Genomic DNA, 21208 nt, shown 5'->3' with positions numbered 1-21208 from the left:
AAAGAGAATGTGTTGGTCATCTTCACACAACAATGAAGCCGGACACCATGGCCACGTTGCAAGCACAAGCATGCTGCTTTTTGTTTTGTTTGTTGCTGTGACTGCTGTTGAGACAGTATCTATCAGTCAGAGAGTATCAACTCTGTCTGTTGCATGTTATTCAATCATTTCATCCCAACTGCTTGTGCACGTCAACGGACTTCTGCGTAGTTAGGCGTAGTTAGGCTCTAAAAAAAAATACTTGGTTCTATTTGAGACACTTGACACGCTGAAAGTGCCGCCTCTCCCATCTACTAATTGGTTTTCACAGGCATACTAACCCACGTGGGTGATTGATTAATCTCTCCTCGCTCATCTTTCAAAGAAAACTAACTAGGTTTCCCATGTTCTGTGGATTGGGAGTAGAGAACACACGATTTTGTATGACTCAAAATGGGTGAAAATTCTACAAAGATCCAGCAAAAAAGATATACTTCAGTACTTGCGTTGAGAATACTAGACCGATGTGGATTGTAAACTAAGCTATCACGCACACACCACCGAAATCACAGAAAGTCACTAGATAAAAACCAGCAACTAGTAGTAACTAGTAAACAGACAGACAGAGACCAACAGACAAACAAATAGTACAGTACAGTGAGACAGTAGCAGTAGACTAGTAGTAAATTGTGCCCAGAGAGCAGTAGTAACCTCTCACTCTTGGTTGCTGAGCTGTCAGTGTTACAGAGGGAACCTGTGTCAGCCCTCTGCCCAGATAACCTGGAAATAAATGACTGCTCTTTTCCTTCCTCTCCATGTCAGCCTGCAGCAAGGGGCAGCGAAATAAGTCAAGTTTGCCCCCAAGAGATAAGTTGAATCCTTCAATGGTAAGATTAAATCACAGAGAAGTATATCATACAAAGTTCCAAGGCAACATATATGATGGGTGCTCTTCACTCTGAATCACCACTAACACATACGGTAACAAATCAGACAGGAGCTAGCTGACTAATCCTGAAGTTAGTCATCAATCTTCCTCTGAAAGAGAACCAGAGTTAAAACCATTAAGCCAAAAGGAACATTTCTGAATCTGAGCACATTTTTTTAAATGCATCAAACCCTTCCCTAATGAATTTAATCAAGCGCACACAGGTGGAATTTAACAATAGGGACCGACATTTGCAATGGGCATTGAGGTTACCATGTGCTCTGCACCCCTCTCAAAGGCCATGCAGTTTAATTCTGTAACTGTGATGAGGGGTATAAAAAGCCAGCCCAGATTCCTGTCATGTGAGATGGCCCTTCCCAGCTTTTCCTGTGGATTAAGCTTGGGCGATATATAATTTACACCATATACCCTCACGGTGGCTGCGGGCTACGCCACTGCTTAGAACTATAAAAAAATCTAAGATGCATCAAATAAATGATATCCAGCTCAGGGCTCCATCTATGAATTTGGTTAACTAACTTACTAGCCAAGTGGCTAGATGTCAAGATCAAGCTTCATGGTTACAGTAGACATTCAATCCCCTCCTAGAGAGTGAGCAAGTATGTCATAAGTATATGGACACCTGCTCATCGAACATCTCATTCCAAAATCATGGCCATTAATATAGAGTTGGTCCCCCATTAGCTGAAATAACAACCTCTCCTCTTCTGGGAAGGCTTTCCACTAGATGTTGGAACATTGCTACGGGGACTTGCTTCCATTCAGCCACAAGAGCATTAGTGAAGTTAGGCACTGATGTTGAGCGATTATGCCTGGCTCGTAGTCGGTGTTCCTATTCATCCAAAACTATTTCTGTATGGACCTCCGTTGAGCACGGGGACATTGTCATGCTGAAACAGTATAGGTCCTTCCCCAAACTGTTGCCACAAAGTTGGAAGCACAAAATCATCTAGAATGTCATTGTATCCTGTAGCGTTAAGATTTCCCTTCACTGGAACTAAGGGGCCTAGCTAGAACCATGAAAAACAGCCCCAGACCATTATTCCTCCTGCAAACTTTACAGTTGGCACTATGCATTGGGGCAGGTAGCATTCTGCTGGAATCCACCAAACCCAGATTTGTCCGTCAGACTGCCAGAGGATGAAGCGTGATTTAGCACTCCAGAGAATGAGTTTCCACTGATCCAGGGTCCAATGGCAGCGAGCTTTACACCACTCAAGCCGACGCTTGGCATTGCACATGGTGATCTTAGGCTCGTGTGCGGCTGCTCTGCCATGGAAACCTATTTCATGAAGCTCCCGAAGAAACAGTTCTTAGGCTGACGTTGCTTCCACAGGGAGTTTGGAACTCGGTTTTCAGTTTTGCAACAGAGGACAGACAATTTTTTTTACACACTACTCGCTTCAGCACTCGCCGGTCCCATTCTCTGAGTTTGTGTGGCATACCACTTCATGGCTGAGCCATTGTTGCTCCTAGACATTAACACTTCACAATAACAACACTTACAGTTGACCAGGGCAGCTCTAGCAGGGCAGGAATGTAATAAACTGACTTATTGGCAAGGTTGCAGGCTATGACGGTGCCACGTTGAAAGTCACAAGCTCTTCAGTAAGGCCATTCTACTGCCGATGTTTGTCTATGGAGATTGCATGGCTGTGCGCTCAATTTTATACACCTGTCAGCAACGGTATGGCTGAAATAGCCGAATCCACAAATTGGAAGGGGTGTTAACATACTTGTGTGATAGATATAGCACCCCTTGTGGGCACAGTCAGTAATACCATATTTTTCTGGATCAAAAAGCAGCTTTGGTGGTGGGTGTCGCAATGAATACATTTTCTACATACTTTATATCTGATCAGTCGTTTATGTGTACACTGAAAGTATTTTTTCTAACCCCCCAAAATAGTACTTCAATTTGCCAAGGGAGGATACAAACACAATCAACAAGGCAGAGCAGTAAATGGATCCTACGCTGCCTCATATGACAGTGTACGAGTGTATGACAGTGTATGGTTTTTCCAAGCAGTGAGTGCACAGTGCTGACTCCGCAGAGCCTCTCTGAACGCTGAGTGACTGTGTAACCTGCCTTCATGTGACATTTGAATGTGCTATAACACAAAATGATTGGAGTTCTGCACAAGATTGAATGATAAATGCAAATGCTGCAGATATAACAAATTATGTAAGTTATGGGAATAAAGAGTCAAATCTTACAACTTTTAATTGTTTTTGTCTGAAAGGAACACAGTCAGCAAGCCAGGACCCTGATGTAACAACAAACTTCTCCCCATGTCTTGATCCTCACATGCTAGATTTGTCTTACAAACAGAGCTTTCCTGGATGGCACATGAAACGGTTTGAAACAAAACTTGAACTTTGGGGAAATTCTCAAATACGCAGATATCAAAGGGGAAAATACATGCATATAAATGACTGTGATGATAGCTAACATAATAACACTGTTACCGATGACGAAAAGCCTGGCTTTACACACTTGAGGTTTGAGAACTATGTGCCTCAACATTTCCACTGGGGTTCTTTCAATATTATCAGTTGGGAATGATGCTGCAACTGTTAACTTTAGGGAAAAGGGTATTGTGATCCTTGTTCACCACAGTTGCATAGCATCCATGCAATCAATGACTAGGCCTAATGGATCTCAGCCTTTGTTGTGGATATAGGCTTATGTGTCTGATTTACTGAAAATGGTGCTAGTGAGAATCAAGACAAGGCTACCTTTAAAACGGTTACTTTAATCTTGGATAACGGGTGGATGTAGCTAACCTTCTGGTCTACAACAAATTTGATAGACAGATATTGTTCTCCAAATTCATTGTTGCCACTAACTTACAATGACGCAAAATCACCTACACATAACGTTACTGATAACGCAGTAGCAAAATAATGTAGTAGCTAGAAGTACAAAAAAACAATGCATATATGACAGCCACAACCAAGTGAGGTCAGCCTGAGAATGTAGATGCTGCTATCAAATTCAATGTTTGATTACTAAATGCATTTCATTGTACATATCACACAGGTCATGACCAAAACAAACACCTTGCTAGACGTAGCTGAGTTTACTCAACTCTACGATATGACGTTACATCTCGATGGAAGATATCCAAATGACATGGATCCAAGTTAAACTAACGTAGAGTTATGTTAGACGTTGACAACTTCCGTTAGAAAAACTAGTTAGATACTTTCGTAGACACAATGAAAGATAATGTATATATGGGTGTCTAATTTGATAAATACCTGCTGACTCACTTTAACCACACCCAGTTTGCCAGCCGCGGTGTATTTGCTTTGGTAACGTTAGCAAGCTAAAGGCTAGTAGGGCCACATTCAAATGCAGCTCTAGCTGGCCAAGTTGGAAGGATACGGATAGAGACGAGACCTAGTAAAGACGGAAGCCGAAATGGCCAATTCAGTGATACATATTGTAAATATCTCATGACAAGCGACGCCTACAAATGTCGCAATGTTTTTATTTTTATCAACACACACTTCAACTGGATGTGCTTTTCACCAAAGAGGGAAGCTAGCAAATTGTATACAGTAGGCCAGTCATGCTTAGCTAGCTTAGCAAGGGTTCTGTGTAATTTACACGAAGGTGCAGTCGTAGATTAATTTACCTGTTTGTTCGCGACCAGATTTGATTATTTTCCGAACCTCAACCCCCGACACTCCAAGATGCGTGGCTGTTGTGTTTCTGTTTTGCCAACCCGATGATGTTGCTGTTGAATTGCACTTTCAATGCTTAGGATGCTGCCATATTCTTGACAGGCGAAAGCGCACGCGCGAAACCTAGGTTTCTGATTAATGCCGCTAATGTCAGAAGTGACTATTCATAGCAGTTTAGGGCAATTAACGTAGAAGGTTAGGATAATTCAGTCAAGGCTTGGAAAAGAGTTCGGGTTATATGCACCTTTTTGACGTCACGTTAACATTCGCGGCATCCCTTCTAGACATGCCCCGAAACCTGCCTGTCATGAGTGTGTCAGCTGATTGGTTTGTCAGGAAGTAGCGCTTTCTACGCGAAATTGGCTATAAACCCAGATCTAGGATCAGCATCATACCAAAGAGTGTAATATCGCGTTCAAAACAATTGGGAACTCGGATATCTCTGACTTCAGTGCGTTCAACGCAACTGGGAACTCGAAAAACGTTCGTCCAACTCCGGCTTGCCGCCTGAAGCTCACCAACGTCATGATTTGATGTCGTTTTTCTCGAGTTCCCGTTTGTCTTGAAAGCACCATCTTTCTCGAGCGCCGACTTTCAGGCCTGAAGATAAATGACGTCATGATTTGACCTCGTATTTTTGGGGAGTTCACAGTTGTCTTGAATGCACCATAAGCCTTGTGTATTGAGAGCAATACATATACTGAACAAAAATATAAACGCAACATGCAACAATTTCAAGATGTTACTGAGTTACAGGTCATATGATGAATTCAGTCATTTGAAATAAATTCATTAGGCCCTAATATATGGATTTCACATGACTGGGAATACAGATGCATCTATTGGTTAAAGATACTGTTAAAAAAAATATATGGTCCTCAGGATCTCATCATAGTATTTTTGTGCATTCAAATTGCTATCGATAAATTATGTTTGTTGTCTGTAGCTGATGCCTGCCCATACCATAACCCCACCGCCACCATGGGGTACTCTTTTCACAACGTTGACATCAGCAAACCGCTGACCCACACGATGCCATACACATGGTCTGTGGTTGTGAGGCTGGTTGGATGTACTTCCAAATTCTCTAAAATTACATTAGAGGCGGAAGAAAAATTAACATTCAATTCTCTGGCAACAGCTCTGGTGGACATCCCTGCAGTCAGTATGCCAATTGCACGCTCGCTCAAAACTTGAGACATCTATGGCAAAGTGTTGTGTGATAAAGCCACATATTTTAGAGTGGCCTTTTATTTTTCCCAGCACAAGGTGCACCTGTGTAATGATCATGCCGTTTAATCAGCTTCTTGATATGCCACACCTGTCAGGTGGATGGATTATCTTGGCAAAAGACAAATGCTCACTAACAGGGATGTAAACAAATTTGTGCACAAAATTTGAGATAAATATTTTTTTTGCATGTGGAACATTTCAGGATCTTTTATTTCAGCTCATGAAACATGGGACCAACACTTTACATGTTGCATTTATATTTTTGTTCACTGTATAACTGACCTTAAATGCGCAAATAAACAGTAAACCCAAAGAATTAGCAGAAAGACGCCTTCCAAATTAAAACGGTACATCACTTTTCCTCTCTACCCGACCACCATATAATCTACAAATTACTTTTAACTAAATCATTTTAAACATACGGTACATTTTGGTACATTCACTCCCTGTCATGGTTTTCTCACAATTCCTGAGAATCAGTATAGTAATCACATGCAGGCAGTGGTTTCATCTGTTATTTCTAAAGGAGAATAAAACACAGAATAGGCAAATACATGAAAAGAGACAGAATGGGACAATTTTTTTGCTTTTGTTGTTGTCCTCTGACAACAAAAAAATCTGCAAACTTTGAACTGGTGCAAAATAAATTAAGTCTTGCCCACTACTGTTTTCATTCCTGAAACGGTCAAATGTATTTCATCAAGAGTGTTGTAGCGCCCTCTATAGACAGCATCTTGACCCTTCCGCTCAAAGTAGTAACGACAGGATCCACTCTATGTTGTCACAGGTAAAGGTCTAACACACATACAGGCTAGGATTGATGCCATCTATTTACAAATGAGTGTACTATTTAAGATGCAATTGTATCTCCTACCTGAAAATGTAATATAGATATGAAATAAGTTGAACCCTCCATCACCTCCCTACTCTATTACAGTACACTCTGGTAGAGACCTAATTTGACTTACATATGGCGCAACAAATCTGTCTTGATCACAAGAACGTCCTCCACAAATGTGCACTCCCAGAGCATAGATAAAGAATACAAAAACAGTTAAGTACCATGAAACAATAAAATTACATTTGTCTAGTTTTGACCTCAGTTTGTAGAACTCAGGTCAGTCACACTGACAGCCTTGTCAAACCAAATAGCTAGAGATAGCAAACCAAAAGTTTCTAGAATTGTGTCATGTGACAGACTCAGTATAGTCAATCAAAGTACAGTTGGTCTGTAGTTCACCAAATGTAGTTCTCTTAACAATACAACACAATTCAGCAGTGACCTGCCAGCCAGCTCCTCAAACCGAGACTAGTGTCACCTGGGTCCCATACCATAAAGTGTGATAACTCACCTTGCTTGAATGTAGATGGGAAACATCTTGGCTTCTGTGACTGAGTGGCAGAGTGATGTTGAGAGTGGGACAGGGACACTGAGTGGTCACGTTATGAAGCATCTGATTCAGGGGCCTACCAGTAACCTTGCGCTGCCCATTAGCTAAATTTAATTATAGATAGACACAAGAGGAAAGGGGAGCATTTGGCTTCTATAGGATCCTGCAGAAACAAAATGTACATTGATATCTACAGACTTCAAAGAAAAGAGGCAAGGAGGGAGGCCGAATTAACTTTGACAAACTTTTTATTTCGTTCACATGGAGTCAAATGGGAATGAAAGAACACACGTTGTTCGATTTATGTAACATATTAATTTTTTTAGCATCAGATAAACAACAGATAAGGATTTTCCAATCTGCAACAAAAAGTTCATCTCAGGGGCCTGTAAAAGGGTCACAGATCACAGAATTAGCTGTGGTTGATAAAATACCTTCAATGTGCTTCTCTGAGCCATTTAGAAAAATAGGGATATGGATAGGGATAGGGATACGCAATATGCGTATACACATCATGAGGTCAACATGTCATGTAATAGGCCTAATGTACACTATTTTTTATTTACCCTAATGTATTGTCATGAACATGTCATCCTTGAACAATTAATTACACAAATTCAATGACAAAGTTTTATAAAGACCCTCAATGAAGATAAAGGAGGTCATGTTCTTTTGTTTTAAGTTAATGTTTGTTTTTTTGTTATTGGTAATGAAAATATATTGTATAAAGCAGTATATATTACTCGCAAATTGTGTAACGATTCTCGTTGGTGGAAGGAGAGGAGGACCAAAATGCAGCATGGTAAGTGTTCATCATATTTTAATAGAAAAACTGAACACTACACAAAATAACAACAAAGAGAAAACAAAACAGTTCTGCCAGGTAAACCAGACACTAAACAGAAATTAAACACCAACAACCAAAAAGTGGGAAAACAGGCTACCTAAGTATGATTCTCAATCAGAGACAACGAACGACACCTGCCTCTGATTGAGAACCATACTAGGCCAAACACATATAAATATAACAACATAGAAAAAAGAACATAGACTACCCACCCCAACTCACGCCCTGACCAACCTAACACAAAGACATGAAAAAGAAACTAAGGTCAGAACGAGACAAATTGCTCATACTGTAAATACAGAAACATAGTGTAGTATTTCTTTCTGATTAAAAAAAGAAGAAAGCTAGAGAAAGAGTAAAAAATAATAACATCTGAGATTAAATCTGATTGAATGTGATGCATCCTATAACTAAGTAACATGTGGCATCATCACCTAGCTCAACCCCCATACACATTGACTTAGTTGCTGAGACATAAAGACACTGATTACACTGGTTCCTGGACCTCCTGACTGACAGTTGGCCTGACCAATCTGTCTTCAACTCACATTAAATTGCACTGGCATAAATACTCAGCATACACTACATTACTGTCTGGTCCACTCAGCATACCTGCTCCCCAATCCTCACTCCTGACCCACCTGAACTGACCAGGAAATACTCCAGGCCTTCATTATTAAAGGAGATACACTTCACAGAGCTCAAAAGGTAAGGAATACAGTTAAGGGCTTACTTGGTACATCTATTTCATCATACCCATCTAGTGTGGTGGTTGACAGGAAAAAAAAAAAAATGTAAACAGCTGATGTTGCCAATAATTTTGCAGATTTGTTTTTACAAAGAAAATGTATTTACTGAGCGATAATGTAAACACCCATTCTTCCAAACATGCTATTGTCCAATGGATTGATCATATTATGAGCAACAAAAAAAAAACGGATCTTTTAATCTACAAATGGTGTCAGTAGAGGAGGTGTTAAACCTATTGAAGTCATTACCCGATGGTAAATCTACAGGTTATGATCTTATGGACAATTTTTTTTTTTTTTTTTTTTTTACTTCGCTATGCTGCTCCCCAGATTACAGCTCCACTGAAATACATATTTAATTGGTCACTGGAAAAGGGAACATTTGCAAATGTATGGAAGCACGCTAAACTGTCCAATCCCAAAAGACAGCAAAAACAATTACTCCTGCCAATAATCGACCAAATAGTCTACTCTCTTCACTCAGTCAGATATTGGAAGGTATTGTGAGAAGACAAATATGGGAGTACATGGAAAAGAATGATCTGATTACAGCCCATCAGCATGCTTATCGCCAAAAAACATTCCACTATCACTGCATTGGTTGGCATTACTGATCAGTGGCTCAATGCTATGGATAATGGCAAGTTTGTACTATTTTTAGATTTTAGTACAGCATTTGATTTAGTGGATCATGAAATAATTTTGACAAAATGATTTCATTATGGGTTTAAGGAGGCAGCATTGAGTTGGGTACAGTCATATCAAACAGACAGGAACAGTCCACCTTATCAATGGGTCATTTTCTTTCCCTCCTGCTTTAAACTGTGGAATACTGCAGGGCTGCCTTGGGCCACTTCTTTACATATATACCAACGACCTTCCTTATGCCTTATCTGAAACTCAAGATACTATATTTGCAGATGATAGTACAATTTATACAGCAAGACAATCGGTTCAATAGGTACAGCAAGCTCTACAAGTAGATCTGGGAAATATCAGGGAGTGGGTTTGCCAGAAGAAATTCATTTTGAACACCATGAAAACCAGGGTTCTGTTGTTCTGTTCCGCCAGGAAAAGGCCAACACAGCATAGGATACAACTAGGTATGTGGGGAGTACAAATTGAGGAATTGGCAGAATGTCACGGTCATCATAACAAGGAGACCAAGCGGCAGCGTGATAAGAATACATTCTTCTTTAATGAAAGAGAACCACTGAACAAAGTATACAAAACGACCGTGACGCTATAAGACACGCGTGCTCACATAGACAATAACCCACAAAATCAAAATTGCAACCTAAATAGGATCCCCAATCAGAGACAACATTAAACAGCTGTCTCTGATTGGGAACCAATTCAGGCCACCATAGACCTACATATACCTAGACATACCAAAACCCCATCGAATACAAAAAAACCTAGACAAGCAAAAACACACATATCAACCTCGTCACACCCTGACCTAACCAAAATAATAAAGAAAACAAAGATGACTACGGTCAGGGCGTGACACAAGAAACCAAGCTACAAGGAATGCAGCTAGACAACTGCTGATCTCAAATTACTCATCTATGTAAAAAATATATATATATTAAAACTGCATGCATTTTCATAAGGATAGCTAAATATTTCCCGGGAAAGATTCTTAAGTAAACAGCCCAAGCTTTATTTGAGAGTCAGGTGAACTACTGTTCTGTGGTCTGGAGAAATGCATCAAAGTTAAATTAGGAGGCTGCAGATTGCACAGAACAAAGCAGCAAGGATTGTTATAAGGTGGCGATATGGTTCTTCTGTTGTAGTCATGCTCAATACTCTTGGTTGGTCATCAGTCAACAAGATAATTGAAAAAAAAACATGAATATTATTCAATCATAAAGTATCTGTTATAAATAATGAATGTTATTTAAGCATAAACAGTTGACTCAATTGTCATACTTGAGTCAAATTAAAGATGCCTTAATAGAAAATGACTCAAGGAAAAGTGAAAGTCACCTAGTAAAATGTTACTTGAGTAAAAGTATACAAGTATTTATATTAAACTATCCAGATGGCACATTTTTCCTGTTTTTTATTGGCAGATAGCCAGGGGCTCACTCCAATACTCAGACAAAATTGACAAACAAAGCATTTGTGTTTAGTGAGTCCGCCAGATCAGAGCCAGTAGGGATGACCAGGGATGTTCTCTCTAAGTGTGTGAATTGGGCCATTTTCATGTCAAAATGTAACAAGTACTTTTGGGTTCAGGGAAAATGTATGGAGTAAAAAGTACATTATTTTCTTTAGGAATGGCAAAAATATGAAGAGTAAAATACAGATACCCCCAAAAAACTACTAAAGTAGTACATTAAAGTTTCTTAACTAAAGTACTTTACACCACTGCAAACTCTATTCACAACAGTATTCAGTTGGTAAGAGACAGACATTCAGTAAATACTAGAAATAGATTGTCCACCATTAATGTGTTATCCAGACAGAAAAGAGAAATGGGCAAAATAACATTTTGAGTTAGAGCAATAAAGAAATTGAATCATTTATCTGAGCAAACCAGAAACATATAAATTCAAACAATAGTAGTTTAGAATCATTTGAATACAATACGTTGGAAGGTTGTGCGGGACTATGGTAGATGAAGGAATCAATCTATCTTTTCAGACTTAAAGTATTTGTGGTCAATACGTCAGTGTATTATACTGTATGAGATAATGTGATCTTATTATAAATTGTATTTGAATGTTTAAGGACTCTTGGAAGATTAGTCCAAATGGGGACTAAAAGAGATCCTAATAAAATCAAACATGGTTAGAAAAAAAGAAACTACCTGTCCAACACAAGCATTTTGCTACAATGTGTATGTGACCAATACAATTTTATTTGATTTTGATCTCCCCGTCATCTTCACACCTCCTCCTCCTGAGTGAGCCTCCTATTTTGCAGCTGCAGTTCCCCTCCTGGTCAGCGGCGGGTAGCAATGAGCTGGTAGCGGCGCGGCACATTAGCGAAGCTGCTGAACTCTGGGCTTAGGTTAATGTTGTCAGGTCCTCCAGGGCAGGAGAAGGAGAAACGCTGCAGCAGAGATACAAGGAACAGAAAGATCTCCATACGAGCCAGAGACTCCCCCACACAGGCACGCTTACCTGCAGAGAAGGCCAAGAAGGCGGGGTTCTTCTGGAAGTTTCCGTTCTGATCCAGAAAGTGATCAGGGTTGAAGGTTGTGTGCGTGACCCAGTGGTCCTGGTCTCTTAGAACAGAGTGAATCATGGGAGTTATCACAGTGCCCTGAGGGATATTGTACCCTCGAAATTAGATATTCTTGGTGGCGTAGTGCGGGATGTTGAACGGGATGATGTCCAGGAAGCGCTGCACCTCATGGATGACAGCATCTGTGAAGGGAAGGGACTTCCTGTCCTCCATCTGGGGAATGCGTTGTCGTCCAATGACTGTGTCAATCTCCTGCTGCATGTGCACCTGAATGTTGGGGAATTTGATGAGCACTATGAGGGCGTATCTGAGAGTGGTGCTGGTGGTCTCTGTTCCTGCCAGATAGAGGTTCAAGACTGTGGACACCAGGTTCTCATAATGGAACTCAGAGGAGAACACATCCTTCTCCTGGTTGAGTTTGGTAAGGAAGCAGTCTATGAAGTCTCTAGGGTTACCTGGGTCCATGGTTTCCTGGTGCTCATGGATCTTTTTCATCACAAAACCTCTCAGCTCGTCCACCTGGCCGAACACAACTTGCTGCCGACCAGGCAGGCGTTCCATCAGCCAGGGGAAGATGTTGTAGAGCTGTCCCCAGGGGGTGCTTCCAAAGCGCAGTATGGCTGAGAGGATGTTGAGCAAGTGCAGGAAGTTGTCATCCTCGTAGCCGAAGCGCTGGCCGAACACCAGGGAGCAGATGACTTTGGACACAGTGCGACTCAGGAAGGGGTGGGGTCAAAGGGCACAGCTTTAGTGTTGTCTAGACTGTCTATGAGATGTTGGCTCTCCTCCTGTATCCACTCTTCCATTCTCTTACGGCCCATCCCAAAGTCTCTCAGTGTGGTCAGGGTGAAACGACGCAGCTTGCGCCAACGCTCCCCGTTACTGATGGCCAGGCCGTATCCCCTGGTAGCTCGGACCAGAAAGGGAATGGGAGCTCGTCCTATGAAGTCCTCAGCCTGGTCCACCAGAGCCTCCTTGACCGCCTCGTACCCCACCAGCACCACAGCCCGCTGGCGCCCCAAATACACTGTCATCACTGGCCCATACACACCACTCCACTTGGTGAGCGTCTTGAAGGGAGCCTGTTTGTCCATCTGAAGCAGGTTGCCTAGCAGCGGCAGAGCGTGGGGTCCGGGGGGTAGACTGATATGTCTCTGTCTCCTCAGCAACCACAGTAGAACCAACACCAGGCCGCCCAACACCACGCTACTACACATTACTCCGGAAGGCAAAACGACAACGTGGCTTGTTCTTCTTCTGTATTCTTTTTTAACCCACCTCTTTTATCTACACCTCTCTTTAGTGTTTTCCTTCTCTCAGTGCAGCAGTGGCTGCCTGACTGTGTGTGTTGAAGATGTTTGCAGAGATAAGGGGGTGTGTTGAAACTTGTCTGGGACAGAGGTAAACAACAGATCAAATGATTGGCTGACAGGCAGTCGATGCCTCTCCTTGTTTCGGCGGTGTTCGGTGGTCGTCGTCATCGGTCTTCTAGCCATCGCTGATCCATTTTCGATTTGTTTTGTCTCGTTTTCCCATACACCTGGTTCTCATTTCCCTCATTATGTGTTGTGTATTTAACCCTCTGTTCGCCCCATGTCTTTGTGTGGTATTGTTTATTGTCGTGCTTGTGCACATTTTGTTTGACTGGTGCGCGTCGGGTTATTGTGCCCATACTTTGTATTTCGTATGCCGTTGGTTTTACTATTAAACTGCTCCAGCTATTATCAAGTTCTGCTCTCCTGCATCTGACTTCTCTGCCACCAGATACGCACCCCTTACAGCTGCTGACATCACAATCACGTGACTGCACCTTGACCCCCAACCAAATTATGCTGCTCAGGCCAATGTAAACAAGGCAGATGACAGTGCAGAAAACCAATAGAGTGGAAAGGACTGATATCTAATAATACTGTCTGTCTAGGTTTTAAAGCATTATTTTTATTAAACGGAATACAACAAGGATAATAAAAAGACAACCATCAACTGAGGAAGATGTACATGACAATATTCTGAGGCGTACAGCAGGTCAGCCACCAGGGAGAGACTAGTCGAGGCCTGGTGACAGAAGGAGTGTACATCACGAGGCAACGACACAATCTGCTGGATGTGCCAGGTCTCGACGGGCTCTCAGGCCACGACTAATTGGGTCTGATTGGGAGATGGTGAGTAATCAAGGGCTGATTGCTCACCAGCTGTGCAAGTCCCATAAAGCTGACAGAAGGGCAGCACACAGGGGAGAGTCGGGGGAAAAAAAGGACTCCCGCAGGGTTGGGGGACGGTTGCAGAGATATGAGGAGGGAGTTGAGTTTTTGTGCCTGACAGGCTACAGCAAGACCCGGAGCCCAGAAGACTGTATCCTGGAGAGGGTCTCATGGGGGAGACCTATCCTTTTCTTTTTGATTTATTATTTAAATAAACACCCTTGAAACCGAGCTAATCCTACTGTCCGTGTCTGATCTGTGTAAACATCTTGACCAAACCCCCTGGTCTGCCACACTTCAAAAAGACATACACATATACAACACATTTTGACAATACAAATCAAATTGTATTAGTCACATGCGCCGAATACAGACCTTGCAGTGAAATGCTTACCTACGAGCCCCTAACAAACAATGCAGTTTAAAAAAATAAATATGAGTAAAAGTAACACGTAAAATAACAATAGCTCGACTATACACGGGGGTACATGTACAGAGTCAATGTGCGGGGGCACCGGTTAGTTGAGGTAATATGTACATGTAGGTAGAGTTATTAAAGTGACTATGCGTAGATGATAACAGAAAGCAGTGGTATAAAAGGGTGGGGGCAATGCAAGTAGTCTGGGTAGCCGTTTGATTAGATGTCCTATGGCTTTGGGGGTAGAAGCTGTTTAGAAGCCTCTTGGACATAGACTTGGCGCTCCGGTACCGCTTGCCATGCATTGTTCTCTCTGCTAGTCTATGACTAGGGTGGCTGGAGTCTTTGACAATTTTTAGGGCCTTCCTCTGACACCGCCTGGTATAGAGGTCCTGGATGGCAGGAAGCTTGGCCCCAGTTATGTACTGGGCCGTTCACACTTCCCTCTGTAGTGCCTTGCGGTCGGAGGCCGAGCAGTTGCCATACCAGGCAGTGATATAACCAGTCAGGATGCTCTCGATGGTGCAGCTGTAGAACCTTTTGAGAATCTGAGGGCCCATACCAAATCTTTTCAGTCTCCTGTGGCGGAATAGGTTTTGTCTTGCCATCTTCACGACTGTGTTGGTGTGCTTGGACCATGTTCGTTTGTTGGACACCAAGGAACTTGAAGCTCTCAACCTTCTCCACTACAGCTTCGTCGATTAGAATGGGGACATGCTCGGTCCTCTTTTTCCTGTAGTCCACAATCCTCTTCTTTATCTTGATCACGTTGAGGGAGAGGTTGTTGTCCTGGCCCCACACAGCCAGGTCTCTGACCTCCTCCACATAGGCTGTCTCGTCATTGATCAGGCCTACCACTGTTGTCATTGGCTAACATAATGATGGTGTTAGGGTCATGCCTGGCCGTGCAGTGAACAGGGAGTACAGGAGGAGACTGAGCAGGCACCCCTAAGGAGCCCCTGTGCTGAGGATCAGCGTGGCGGATGTGTTGTCACCTACCCTTACCACCTGGGGGTGGCTGTCAGGAAGTCATGGCGGTTATCTGTATGGCTTGTTTTTGTGGCTGAGCTCTGCCTAATCGCCCAACATTAGTCCCCGACCTCACAAAGTCCCCACAGCAATGTTCCATCTAGTGAATGCCTTCCCAGGAGAGTGGAGGCTGTTACAGCAGCAAAGAGGGGACCAACTCCATATTAATGCCCATGATTTTGGAATGAGATGTTCGATGAGTGGGTATCCATGTACTTTTGGTCATGTAGCGTATTATAAAATAGGATTGGTGGAGTTACAGTTGAAGTCGGAAGTTTACATACACTTAGGTTGGAGTCATTAAAAGCATTTATTTTATTTTATTTTTTACCCCTTTTTCTCCCCAATTTCGTGGTATCCAATTGTTTAGTAGCTACTATCTTGTCTCATCTCTACAACTCCCGTACGGGCTCGGGAGAGACGAAGGTTGAAAGTCATGCGTCCTCCGATACCCAACCAAGCCGCACTGCTTCTTAGCACAGTGCCATCCAACCTGGAAGCCAGCTGCACCAATGTGTCTGAGGAAACACCGTGCACCTGGCAACCTTGGTTAGCGCGCACTGCGCCCGGCCCACCACAGGAGTCGCTGGTGCGCGATGAGACAAGGATTTCCCTTACTACCGGCCAAACCCTCCCTAACCCAGACGACGCTAGGCCAATTGTGCATCGCCCCACGGACCTCCCAGTACTTTGTAGATTATTGCATGGTATGCAGAGGGGGGTGTTTAGTCCCAGGGTCAGCTTATTGATGAGCTTTGAGGGCACTATGGGAGCTGAGCTGTAGTCAATGAATAGCCTTCTCACTAAGGTGTTCCTTTTCTCCAGGTGGGAAAGAGCAGTGTGGAATGCAATAGAGATTGCATCATCTGTGGATCTGTTATGGCTGTATTCAAATTGGAGGTTTCTGGGATAATAGTGTTGATGTCAGCCATGACCAGCCTTTCAAAGCACCTCATGGCTACAGATGGTCATTTAGGCAGGTTACCTTAGTGTTCTTGGGCACAGGGACTATGGTGGTCTGCTCAAAACATGTTGGTATTACAGACTCGGACAGGGAGAGGTTGAAAATATCAGTGAAGACACTTTCCAGTTGGTCAGCGCATTCTCTGTACACATCCTGGTAATCTGTCTGGCTCTGCGGCCTCATGAATGTTGACCTGTTTAAAGGTCTTACTCACATTGGCTGATGAGAACGTGATCACAGTCTTCTGGACCAGCTGGTGCTCTCATGCATGTTTCAGTGTTATTTTCCTTGAAGCGAGCATAGAAGTAGTTTAGCTTGTCTGGTACGCTCGTGTCACTGGGCGGCTCTTGGCTATGCTTCCCTTTGTCGTCTGTAATGGTTTGCAAGCCCTGCCACATTCAATGAACATCAGAGCCGGTGTAGTATGATTTGATCTTAGTCATGTATTGACGCTTTGCTGTTTGATGGTTCGTCGGAGGGCATAGCGGGATTTCTTATAAGCTTCCAGGTTAGAGTCCCGCTCCTTGAAAGCTGCAGCTCTCGCCTTCAGCTCAGTGTGGATGTTGCCTGTAATCGATGGCTTCTGGTTGGGGTATGTACCTATGCTCACTGTGGGGAGGACGTCATCAATGCACTTATTGACTGAAGTGGTGTACTCCTCAATGCCATCAGAGGAATCCCGGAACATATTCCAGTCTGTGCAAGAAAAACAGTCCTGTATCTTAGCATCTGCTTCATCTGACCACTTTTTTTATTGATCGAGTCACTGGTGCTTCCTCCTTTAATTTTAGATTGTAAGCAGGAATCATTACTATATGAAATGTCATTGGGACAATCAATTAAAAGATAAGCAGACTATGCATATGGACCTTTTTGCCCTCATAGTATTGTGTATTCATTTTATTTCACATTATTCAATAACAATTGCTTTCTAAAAAATAGGCCTATTGAGATTCCCAGCACCATTGCTCAGAATCTCAGACATTTAATGCTGTTTTTGGTTTCTAGTGGCAATTGTACTTTCTAAGATTAATTTGGTGCCTAACAAATTGTATAAACAGGTATAGTATTAGAAAGAACTTGTTTTTTAAATATTAATATTTCACAGAGCAGCAGTATTGTTTTGTTAATTGAGGGAATATGAACATTGAGGTCACCCAAGATGCTAATTTTGTGGTTAATTAGTACTTTGATGGAATGATGGTAAAGCCCGTCTTGAACCTGTAACCAAAATGAAACTACTGTCAGACAGTACCAAAACCTATGCATTAGGCCTATATCCTCTTCATTACAGAACCTGCATTTTGAATCTTGCTTAAAACCTGTTAGGGGGCAGTATTTTCACATTCAGATGAAAAGCATGCCCAGAGTAATCTGCCTGCTACTCAGGCCCAGAAGCTAATATATGCATATCATTAGTAGATTTGGAACACTCTGAAGTTTCTAAAACTGTTTGAATGATGTCTGTGAGTATACCAGAACTCATATGGCAGGCGAAAACCTGAAATACCCAACCAGGATGTGGGAAATCCTCAACACGGAGGCCCCAACAGGGTTGCGTAGTAAGTCTCTTCTTGTACTCCCTGTCACCCACAACTCCAACACCATCATCAAGATTTTTGATGACACAACGGTGGTAGGCCTGATCACCAATGACGGTGAGACAGCCTATAGGGATTAGGTCAGAAACCTGGTAATGTGGTGCCAGGACAACAACCTCTCCCTCAACGTGGACAAGACAAAGGAGCTTATCGTGGACTGCAGGAAATGCAGGGCCGAACACCATTCACATCGAGAGCTTCAAGTTCCTCTGTGTCGACATCGCTAAGGCCCTATCCTGGTCCAAACACACCAACACAGTCATGAAGAGGGCACGACAAAGTCTCTTCTCCCTCAGGAGGCTGAAAAGATTTGGCATGGGCCCTTAGATCCTGAAAACGTTATACAGCTGCACCATTGAGAGCATATTGACTGACGGCATCACTGCACCGCATGGTGCTACAGAGGGTAGTGCGTACGGCCCAGTACATCACTAGGGCCGTACTCCCTGCCATGCAGGACCTCTACACCAGGCAGTGTCAGAGGAAAGCCCTAAACATTTAAAGACTCCAGCCTCCTAAGTCATAGACTGCTCTCTCTGCTACCACACGGCAAACAGTGCCGGATTGGGACCAATAGGCATCTGAACAGCTTCAACCCCCCAAGCCATTAGACTGCTAAATAGTTAATAACGTTTTGACTCTATGCACACACACTGGACTCTACACACACATACCCACACATAGAGTGCGTTTGAAAATTCACACTGGTTATCTACTCCGATTTCGGAGCACTCTCGTCTGAATGTGCCAGAGCGCAGAATAACAGAAGCATTTACAAACAGGCAACATCCATTCAATATGACCGGTCATAGTAAAAACATCAGCAAAAAAGATAAAATCAATTCTTGCCAGCAGGACAGTTACAGTCACCAACGCTCTAGATAACATGAAAACAGCATAACCGGCTCTGCTAGGGTGAGTAAAATGGTCAGAGTGAGGTGTCTGGAAGCTAGCCATCTTTAGCCAGTTAGCTTGGGTGCTTGACTGCCGTTCTGAGGTCAGAACTCTTGGATTAGTGTGCACTCAGAACGCTCCGACAGCTAAATGCTCTGAATTTACTGATGGACAATCTGCCAATGCTCTGAATTTACAAACACCCAGAGCAAACTCTGAGCACACTCTGGCACTCCAGGGTGAATTTCAAATCAAATCAAATTGTATTGGTCACATACACTCGCAATAACATCTGCTATCCATGTATCGAAATGCTTGTGCTTCTAGTTCCGACAGTGCAGCAATATCTAAGTAATCTAACAATTCCACAACAACTACCTAATACACACAAATCTAAGTAAAGGAATGGAATAAGAATATTTACATATAAATATGGATGAGCAATGACCGAGGGCATAGTTACACTGACACCCCAACACATACAGACAAACACTCATTCACATTAACACGTACACACATTCGCCACACACACACTTACATACTCATCAAATACGCTGCTGCTACTGTATTATCTATCCTGTTGCCTAGTCACTTTACCCCTACCTATATATCTCCATTTCCTCCTACCCCTGCACATTGACTGTACTGGTACCCCATGTACGTGCATTCGGAAAGTATTCAGACCCTTTGACTTTTTCCACATTTTGTTACGTTACAGCCTTATTGTAAAATTGATTAAATGTTTTTTTTTCCCCTCATCGATCAGCACACAATACCCCATAATGACAAAGCAAAAAATGTTTTTTAGAAATGTTTGCAAATGTACAGTACCCGTCAAAAGTTTGGACATATCTACTCATTCAAGGATTTTTCTTTATTTTACTATTTTCCACATTGTAAAATAATAGGGAATACTTCAACTATGAAATAACACATGGAATCAAGTAGTAACCAAAAGTGTTAAACAAATTAAAATATTTTATATTTGAGATTCTTCAAAGTAGTCCCCCTTTGCCTTGACAGCTTTGCACACTCCTGGCATTCTCTCAACCAGCTTCCTGGAATGCATTTTAATTAACAGGTGTGCCTTGTTAATTTGTGTCACACCCTGATCTGTTTCACCTGTCTTTGTGCTTGTCTCCACCCCCCCACCCCCTCCAGGTGTCGCCCATCTGCCCCATTATCCCCGTGTATTTATACCAGTGTTATCTGTTTGTCTGTTGCCAGTTTGTCTTGTCTCATCAAGCCTACCAGCGGTTTCCCATACTCCTGTTTTCGCTCGTCTCTTTTCTAGTTTTCCCGCTTTTGACCATTCTGCCTGCCCTGACTGCTGTTCTGTACCTTTCGGACTGCTCTGGATTGCTGACCTCTGCCTGCCCTTGACCTGTCGTTTGCTTGCCCACTGTTTTTGTAATAAACTTTTGTTACTTCGAACTGTCTGCATCTGGGTCTTATCCTGAGGTCTGATAAGTTTGTGGAATTTCTTACCTTCTTAATGTGTTTGATTCTCTCAGTTGTGTTGTGACAAGGTAGGGGTGGTATACAGAAGATAGCCCTATTTGGTAAAAGACCAAGTCCATATTATGGCAAGAATAGCTCAAATAAGCAGTCCAGCATTACTTCAAGACATGAAGGTCAGTCAATCCAGAACATTTCAAGAACTTTGAAAGTTTCTTCAAGTGCAGTCACAAAAACCATCAAACGCTATGATGTAACTGTCTCTCACAGGAAAGGAAGACCCAGAGTTACTCTGCTGCAGAGGATACGTTCATTAGTTACCAACCTCAGAAATTGCAGCCCAAATAAATGCTTCACAGAGTTCAGGTAACAGATATATCTCAACATCAACTGTTCAGAAACTGTGTGAATCAGGCCTTCATGGTCAAATTGCTGCAAAGAAACCACTACTAAAGGACACCAATAATAAGAGACTTGATTGGGCTAAGAATAAACATTAGACCTGTGGAAATCTGTCCTTTGGTCTGATGAGTCCAAATTTGAGATTTTTGGTTCCAACCGCCATGTCTTTGTGAGATGCAGCGTAGGTGAACGGATGATCTCT

General features: G+C 42.6%; 1 protein-coding gene and 1 pseudogene across 5 annotated transcripts in view; both read right to left on the bottom strand.

The window, feature by feature from the left end:
* Nucleotides 1–4941, bottom strand: part of LOC118361467 (dnaJ homolog subfamily C member 13-like) — a 64232-nt gene extending 59291 nt beyond the window's left edge. For 3 of the 5 annotated variants that reach the window (XM_035741424.2, XM_035741426.2, XM_035741428.2), the window contains exon 1: nucleotides 4573–4941. The gene's annotated coding sequence lies outside the window, so the exon portion shown is untranslated. Of the gene's footprint in view, nucleotides 1–4192; nucleotides 4229–4572 lie in introns of those variants that run through there. The other 2 variants (XM_035741427.2, XM_035741425.2) reach the window with 2 other exon arrangements.
* A 3099-nt stretch (nucleotides 4942–8040) lies between these two features.
* On the bottom strand, nucleotides 8041–13586 carry LOC118361464 (cytochrome P450 2F3-like; annotated as a pseudogene).
* Between the last annotated feature and the right edge of the window lie 7622 nt (nucleotides 13587–21208).

The sequence above is a fragment of the Oncorhynchus keta genome, chromosome 28 (assembly GCF_023373465.1).
Source record: "Oncorhynchus keta strain PuntledgeMale-10-30-2019 chromosome 28, Oket_V2, whole genome shotgun sequence".
Classification (NCBI taxonomy): domain Eukaryota; kingdom Metazoa; phylum Chordata; class Actinopteri; order Salmoniformes; family Salmonidae; genus Oncorhynchus; species Oncorhynchus keta.
This window is presented reverse-complemented; position numbering and strand designations above follow the sequence as displayed.